The following is a 9,572-nucleotide window of genomic DNA, read 5'->3' on the forward strand; positions in this document are numbered from 1 at the left end:
TCGCCCGCTGGGCTGCACCGGCGCCCCGCCGCCGCCTCCGGCCGCAGAGGAGCCCGCGGCAGCGCTGCATCAGCGGAGGAAAACGGGGACGTAATTCCTCGAGCTCTACGTGCGGCTCTGAGAGCTCCGATAAATACAAGGAGCTATCTGTTATTTTTCAATTAAGATTCAGAAAACACTCGGTGTCTTCTTCACAGAGCTCGCATCGAGATACCAGAAGGTATTCCTCCTTCTAATGTACGCGTGTTTCAGTTTAGTAGTAGGAGGCTTTCAAAGGAGTCATAGAGTAAATAGGTTCCTTTGTACTTGAAGGTCTTCTGACCAAACCTCCCACTCCAATAACCTTTCTTATGCCAAAGAAACCGAAACAAAAATAAACCAAATATATACTGAAGCTTGAGAGGTTATCTCTTCTGTATTTTAATAATATGCTCAAATTCAATACATATTAGCTTCTGCTTTAGTTCCCATGAAGAAGATGAATACTATCAGTACTGTAGTCTCTAAGCTGTTCCTATAAGAAATACTTGAAAGCATGGAGAGAAAAGGTTTAAAAATGTTCAATTCCTAACATAGGAAAACTTATGATGATCAATCACCTGTATCAAGTAATGTGAAATAAAATATCACATAAAATAAAGGATACTTTCTGTAGTTCTATTGAAGTTGTTTGGTGGTTTGTTGTTTTTTTGTTTTTTTTCCTGAACTCAAATGTTCGGTACATTATATCCTATAAATTAATCCATTTATTTGAAATTAGTTAATCAGCTGCAGGTATTGAGCTTTCACTGATGTGAATATTCTCCCATATGAAAGGTTAGGGTTTTGATTTGGTGCTACAAAAATCAGTCCTGTAGCAATTAATAAAGACCAGTTTATGGTCCTGTCAGCTCAACACTGAGACAGTAACACAGGACTTCCTTTCCTGACAAATAATCAAAAGAGGTTTCATTTTCAGCTATGGATTCTTTTTGTAATCGATAACTGTTCTTATTTTTTAACATTCCTCGCTGTACAGAAAACAGTTACTGCTTTCAGTTGCTTTTTTCTTTGCAGTTTTTCCAAAATAGAATTCTTCACTTGCAACAAAGGGTTTTCCCCTTCTATAGAGATGAGAATGCGTTCCATTAAGGAATCATTTGGATTCTTGTTGTAATCTTAAAGTTGTTTCAGAAATTTACACATTTCATCAGGAAACAGAAAAAAAACCAAAAAAACAAACAAAGCTGATACATTTGGACAAGTGGGTATCAGCTATTGTTAGAACATTGTGTCTGTTTTAAATCAGAGGTCTGAAACCAGACCACATTCAAAGTCTTTTCTGACACCTTTGAATATTTGGAAAAATGATCACCTCACCTTAAGTTTTTGTGGACAGCCTGTGTATCAGAGAGGTGTCTTTCAGAAACAGTGTCTTGGAGGTAAAAGACAAAGAGTATACTCTATTACTTTCTTATTCTAGCAGAAAGTCCATTAACATACTACTGAGAAGCGATAACCAGGAGCTCAAACTTTCACAGCTTGTGCCTTGAGTTTAGTGTCTTGAAATTGTCTGGCAGCAGTGTTCCTTACTTTATGCATTTCAGAAAAACTAAATTCTGGTACATAAAGTGCACCTAAATAATCAGCTCTTCTGAAGTCAAAATCCTGCCTGTGACATCAGAATTAGCTACCAGGAGATTGGTGTGATGTGACAGGGAGGATTATGACTTCAAGTAGGAATTAAGTAGCAGGGACTCAAATGAGACAAAAATCCTATTTTCAAGCAAAAAAAAAAAAAAAGTCCTAGTAATTGTAGGAAAAGAAGAAAATGGTACTAAGGGGAATGCACAATGGACTCCAACATGAGCTGTTTCTTAATTCTTTCTGAAGTCATGAAGCACAAAGAACTCTCTAAGGATTAAAGAATATAACAACTATGATGCATAAGTTTACATTAATGCATTTAATTTTTTTCTCTAATATTTTTAGAAGTATTTGGAATGTTTGAAACCAAGAATTTTCTTTACAGACTGAATGTACATTCACATCCCCCCTTCCTAATTCCTCTATTATTAAGCCAGTGGTCTTTCCGTTGGAGAAAAGAACACTAAAAATATTTAAAGCCTCCTTGTAAGCCTTAACCTCAAGATTCAGCTATACATCTGCCTTTTTTCTTTCCTTCCTCTTTAGTCTAGAAGACAATTTCACAGTTCCTGCATTCTTATACTAGTATTTTTGTACACTCAATACCAAATGCATATAATCATGCGGAGATAACTGGTTTCTGAATATATGCTATTTTCCCCCTTCTGGATTATTAAGAATAGCTTCCATAACCCCCCCCATATATTTATCTACTATTTGGTCAAACACTGCAAAAGCCTTTTTTTTTTTTTTTAATTTACACGGATTACTTATTCTTGTTCAAAACACAAAAGCTTCTTCCAAAACCCACTTAGGTTATTACTAGCAGACCATTCTACTGACGTGCCTCTCTACCTCATGTATTGCTTGTTTGAAGGTCTGAGTGCTTCTCAGTCTGAGAAAAAGAGGCTTGGGTTTTTAGTGTTTTCTTTTGATTTTTTTTGTTGGTTTTTTTTTTTTCATTGGAGGGAACATTCCTGAGACCTAAGTAGAAAAAGTCTGGTATGAGGATTTCTAGAGTGTTGATCACAGCCCCCCTGAAGAACTGGGTCAGGAGATTAAGAATGTGTCTCTCAGAAGAAAATGCTTGATTCCATAATGCAAATTAGTAAAAAGGCTTCAGTCAAATATGCAATCAACACAAATATATATAGTCATAGCCTGCAGTTTACTTGCCTTCATAGATTTGTCTTGTCTGAATCTAGCTGCTTTTTGTACTATGGGCCAGACAGAATAAGTGGGAGGCTTTTGATATAGGCGTGATTTTCCAAAGGCAAAAAGCCATCTTTCTGGGAGTTTGCTAAAATAGGCTCAGGTCACTCTGCAGTGCAAGTGCTTGTGGTCCTTCTTTCTATATGGAGAAATGGTTTGCTCTGGATATTAAAAAATGACCTCTCATTGGTCAAGGATTAAGACACACTGTGGGGGAAGGGCACAATATGCACCTTTTTTTTTAAAATCTGAAGCCAACCTGAGAGTTATTATAGCCATCATTAACCTAAAAAAAGACCCTTATTTCTGCAGAAAATATTTTTTATGCATTTATTACAGATTTAGTGGATGGAAGAGGAAGGCAGAGTTATCAGCACTGTGGTTTCTTTTTTTTCTTAAGGTGAGATTAAGTCAGTACTTGGAATCATCTCAAGAAAACCTCACATTCTTCCAAAGAAGGGCCTGATTCGATCTCAAATATTTGTACTTTATCTGCTCTAAACCAACAAATACTGATTTAGTAATTATATATGTTTTTCTTGATGTACAGGATATTATATAAAAGATTAATTCTATTAAACTATGTATTAGTCATATTAAGCTCTGGGAATTCCTCTTCAAATTAGTGATATTTTACCCATCATGAGATGGTAAATAAAAACTTTTAAACTTTACTTTAGATAAATACATATTTCTCATTTTGAATTCATGTTTTGGCTCGTATAGTATCTTCAAAGGAATAGTTGTTTCGTCTATATAATGAGGCCCGGTTTCAACCAATTTAGCTTTAGGCATTTGTGCTGTCTAATTAAGAGCCTGCTCACCCTGACTTCCTAGAGTCGACAGAGAGAGAAACAACTCCAGAGAGCAATCCATCCCACCTACAATCTCAGTGTATGTGGTCAGGTATCCATTGACGACAAAAGGCAGGCTGGGATGACTGTGGTCCTTAAGTTAGGAGTCTTAGATACTTTAAATAAGGCAGGGTGATCCTGAGACAGAGAGCCTGAGCCAGTCTGCTAAGTGAGTGGGAAAACTTCCCTGGACTTCAAGTGTCTCTGAAGTCACATCCTTAGAAAGAGAAACTAAGGGTGAATTTATGCAGAAAACTAGTTGACCACTAGAGTTCATACTCCTGTTTGCACTGAAGCGCTTTGGGAAGTCTTCTTTGACAAGGATGCCTCTTGCCAGACTTATGCTGTGTCACTGTAGCCACATTTCTAATCACATGCGGAATCTCCAGTATCATCAAATACTCACCTTTCACTCCACAAGCACTGAAAAAAAAAAAAAATAGAAAAAACAGTACTGTTTATATGCACTTAGAATGTATAGCATGGATTAGAAACACTGTCCCCTCATACTGAAGTGTGAGGTGCTAGTAAAGTACTTAGTTCTGACAAATCTCTGCATCAGTGCACGACAACATGCCACTTTGACTAGTTGGCTCTTTTAAGTAGGTAGAGTTTGGTACTTATATTTGCCCTGTTTCTGTGTGCTGATTCTCTAACATAAGAGTCTCATCGTTTGCTTAAGCCATTGGGTAAAATATATATCAGAAATGACTTAATATTTTATCTAATCTGGTTGTCGAAGACCAATGCACATAAAGACCATATTGCAGACGGCAGACAATATCTGCAGAATTAACAGTCTATGATTCAGTCATGACCATTCTTTCATATGTTTCTTGATTCAGAAGAAAGCTTGGCTAAACTGAAGGACTGAAGGGGGTCAAAACTTAAATAAAATTTATGAGTCCAGGTCATTTTAGTTGGGGTGCTGGACCCTACTTTGCACATTAAACTGAAATTGTAAAGTGAGTTCTCCAGCCTTACAGCAGTGAAAAATGTAAATCAGATGAGAATCGCAGTTTCAGTAGGAAAGGAACTTGTCCGGAAATGTTATCAGAGAGCTGCAAGATCTGCTGAACAAGAACTCGTTCACAGGGAGTAACACTGAAAGGGACATGGGCATTCTGCGGTCCAGTGTAACCACAGATGAGACAAACTCTGCTAGGGTGGTTGTGAAGTGTTGGAGGACACAATAAATCGCCACAAGCTTGAAAAGCTTGAGCCTTTCCATTTTCAAATCAGGTTCCTTTTCTTCTTTAAAAGTGTCCATAAGCAAAGGCCAAGGCAAAAAATAAGTTAGTTTACGTTTCAGTAGCTTCCAGATTCAAAGAATATGAAGAACGTCGCAGAATAAAATTTATTCCCCTTCTCTTAACATTTTAAGCTCCCTACTACAGGCCACCTATAGCCCTGCCATCCTTGTCTATCTACTTATACTCGGAAAAAAGTCATGTGAACAGTGAAATTATGAAATCTCTGGGTTTGTACCTGATAGATTAGATGCCTAATATTGGCTGAATAAAGCAAGAAAAAGTTAGTGTTCTTTATATTTGCTTCCACTTTAATTAAGATGGACAATATTGCTAAAAATTTTGAAATTGTAGCAAATTTGTGGAAAAAACAGGTAAGCAAAGCAAACTTGGTAAAAATAATACTTTTTCAGGAGTTTCCATTCTGACTTTTCTGCCCTTAGTCTTGACAATGTTTTGAGTTATATAGAAATTAAAATGTGACGCTCTTTAGATCTTTTTTAAGTTTCTTTATATGTAATTTTGCTAGCAGACCTTTCTCTGTGTTCTGCACTTTAGGAGCTGCTTGCCCCATAGACAACAGAATGTATAATAGAATGATTTATCAGCCAAAACAAAATAAAAAATACAGTGATTATTTTTTTTTGGCGTCACAGTTTTTGACTTCACACACACTCACACACACCCCCACCCATTTTTACTCTATAACATACTCGCAGCATGGCAATCTTTCAATCTGTATCCAAACTTTATCATTTTAGATATACTCCTTTTTCTTTGTATTCCAGGAAATGTAGGGTTTGGATATCAGCCACCTTCCTCTGTTCCTGCAAAAGCCTCACAACGATCAATGGCTCCTTGCCTAATTAGTCCCATCTCTCTTATACTGCGAATCCTTTCTAAACTGCTTTGTTACTAGATTGGCTCTGCTATTCGGTACCTTACATGGAGGATACCCAAAGAGGGGTAATACAGCTCTGACTGAGAGCGACTGGAATTGTATCCTACCCGTTTGTAATAACTGGTTTCTGTTCCAGCAAAGCTTCCACCATTTTGAGTCTCAGTGGCTTTACAGGAATCCTATATGAAAGAGATGAATACGTGCAAAAATATAGTTAATAGAAACAATGTGTCATTCACTGGCACAAATGAATATAGAACATTTTTCAGAAGTTAGTAGATTGAATAAAGTTATTATCTTGCATTACAAATTACTTCCTTAGTCCAGCCAGCTCTTAGCAAAGGAAGAAGCCTGAGTTCAGGCAGACTGGCATGGAGCTGGTAACTCTTCCAACTTGAGAATATTTGGAGAGCTGCCTGTAAGGGCACTTTTTATGCCAGTAATTGCTAAAAGCCCCTGTACCACAGTTCAGAACAGGAAATAGAAACCTTCTTTCATGTTAATGATTGCTTTCTAATTGCATAAACAGCAATGAGAAAGCAGTCCTTTAGAGCAAGCCCCTTCTCCAGCTTAGGGAGGAAATAAAATTTTTGTGGCGTTCCTGGTGGCATTACCGTGGTGAATGTTGAGTCCAAGCTTCCAATAGGAAAAAAGGGTGAAATAAAATGACTTGGAGTCTGTCTACAAAAGTGAAACCTTACTCATGATTGTTTGCGTGAAATTAATTTAAAAAATCAAGCTGAAAAAATAAAAATCAGAAAAGCTAGCATTTTTTTCATAAAATCTAAATCCAGTTTTATTTCCCCTCCAACATAAATGAGGGTAGAAGAGTGGAAAGTTAACAAGTCCTGAGAAACATGTTAATTAGACTTGATGTCATGGTATTAGTGGATGTCATCTGGACCTACCAGTCATAAAATCAAGAAGTTACAATTGAAATCTGTCCTAAATTTACTGGTCATTATACTCTACATGCTTCCAAAAGAAATATGTCACAGAGATGCATTAGGCTTAATCATCATTTAGCTTCACCACAAAGTTAAACAAATATTTTATTGCTTGATAAACAATACTTTACCTCAAGGGCAGTTTTCAGCACAGGTTATTCAGTTATAAGTTATGCTGCTAAGATGATCTGACAGCTTGCACAATATTATTGCTGTCCAAGTTAAAAGAAGTATGTTTCAATGAAGTCATACTTGCTTATAGTCATACTTGCTTAAGGAGACTGTAGCTTTGTTTACCAATTAAAAATATTATTTTGCTGTCGTATCCTTGTTCATAAATCAAATAGCTAGAAAATAGCTAATTTGAATTACAACCATTTTAAAGGAATATAATAATAACCAGAATCATCACAATCTGAGTTCTTTAGTTTCCTTCTGGTTGTGTATGTAGTGTTACTCAGTCACTTGAAAGAATTGCTATATGGTATAACATAAAGCAGCCTCGAGGCTGCAGCAATTGTAGTCTAGATATTTGACATATACCATGTGAATTAAAACAAAATAAAAATCTATTCAATCTAATTCGCATTAAAGCAGTAGAAAGCAGAAGGGTGAAACACTAGGCAGCAGGGACATTTCTGTAAATACAGCTCTGTTAGAAGGAACAAGTTGAAACCACTTGTGTAGCTCAAGGTCCCGGAATCAATGACAGTTCAGTTACGGGTCAAAGTCCCTTTGCGGCTTCTGCTCCGCTCTCATCAGCCTCAGCAAACTGGTCATATAATTCACAATGAGTTTGGTAGTCTGGTTTTATCCGTTGTACTGAATGGAAATGTTGTCTAGATGGGACATCAATCCCTCCAAACCCCATACCGTACTATTCTAATTCATGCCCCAGTTATAGCAATTAGAACGGAATATAATATAACACAGAAAGCTTTTCTAAAAATGAGTAGTACTGTGTGCAGTGTAACTAATGATGTCTGGTTTCCCTCCTGTCTCTGATGTCTAAGAAAGGGTGATCTCATTAGCCTCTTTCACAAGGAATAATAATAGGGTATCTCTTCTCCATCCACTTGCTGGTTCTCATAAAATTATAAAAATTGCTTATCTTTAGGCTCTTTACCCCTCTAAAATGATGTTCAAGAATTACTGTGAGCTTGACAGACAGACTGACATGGGAAATGATTGCATTCACTCAATTACTTGGAAATTTACTCAATTACCTAGAAAACCAGGCCACGAATTGCTATCTCTCCTTATTTTGATATGTTAATTCTGAGACTTTCTAGCCAGCTTGCTGTAGAAAAGGGAGCTGTGTACACCCTCTTTTCCAATCTCTTTACTGTGGGCTTCCACATCTCTCTCCCCGTAGGTGAAACTCCGGTTACATCAGGCAGTTACAAGGAATAGCACAAAGGTTGCTCTTGCCTGGTTGCTATGCCCCTGAACTACAACAAAGAATTACAATGGAGAAGTAGGAATCCTTCTGCAGCTTTTTGGCAGCTGCTAACATAAACAATTGCAGCTACTAGCCAGAGCTGTGTTTAGATGAGCAGCTGTTCTCGAACAACAGCTCTTTAGTGGCACGTCCCCTGCTTACACCAGAGCCCACGTCAGCTCGAACACTTAGGAGCTTGTGGGCATCGCAAGAAAAAATGCTGTAACAGGCTTTTGCGTGTGTGTGTGCGCATGCAGGTCGAATGCAGTGGAGGTTTAAAAGAATGTTATCATAAAAAACAAGCGCAGCGTAGGTCATTCATTACCGCAATGATACTAACAAGATAAGAATAGTTATTAAGAAGGAAACAAAGGCCTTTCACTTGTAAAGGTCCTGGCAATTTTAGTGGCATTGCCACAGTCTGTCTCTTTGAGCTTGGGAATAGCCTGCAAAATATCCTTGAAGAGCTTGTGTGGAAGTGTACTGTTGTATGACAACTCTGTAACATGCTTAAAAATTAGTAAAAAAAGATACCTGTGGGAACTTGTGTTTAGATGAGTGTGATGATGACTTGATGCAACTTCTGATGTATTAGGGATTTGTCTGGCTACCCTCAGGCTGGCAGAGACAGGCACGTAGCAGCTCCAGGCGAGTGTGAAAAAGGTCGCAGAAGAGGTAGCTACAAACAAGATAATAGCCTTTGCTTCTCCCCCCCTCCCCCCATTTTCCAGTGTACAACAACTAAATAGTCTACCTTGTTAGTATTGCTTTGGTAATCTATACTTAATATAATAATAGAATATTATTCTATAATAATAACATAACATAATAGTCTATACCGTTCTTGTTTTGTACAATCTTATTGCGTTCTGTTATCATTGCATGTCACTTAAGACAGAACAACAAAGAAAGATTTCAGTGAGCTTCAGAAACTTTGGATGGGGATGGCGCTCAGTATCTCCAAGATAAAAGATATCCCTGATCCCAGTGACTTATAGAATTGGAACAACAGCAGTTAAAAATACCCCAACATATTTACCTAAGCCATTTCTGTTTTATGAGAATATTCAAGGGAAACACTTCAGTTATTTTCTTCCCATTTCTTCCTGCCATATCATTTTGTGGTTGGGGCCATTGGGCAACTTTTCATACTTTTTAAAGTGTCATGTTTTCAGTGACATTTCATAAGTGTTTAATGGCATTCAGACCTTGAAGACCAGCGTGTGAATGAGCCATCTTTAAATACAGTAACAATTTGAACTCTGATTGCCGAGCATTAGGAACCTAGTTTTGGGGTAACGGTGAGCACCTCCTGCAAAGTGCTGCATACCTTCTGCTCCT

This window comes from Charadrius vociferus, unplaced genomic scaffold (assembly GCF_000708025.1).
Source record: "Charadrius vociferus isolate BGI_N301 unplaced genomic scaffold, ASM70802v2 scaffold43, whole genome shotgun sequence".
NCBI classification, from domain to species: Eukaryota; Metazoa; Chordata; class Aves; order Charadriiformes; family Charadriidae; genus Charadrius; species Charadrius vociferus.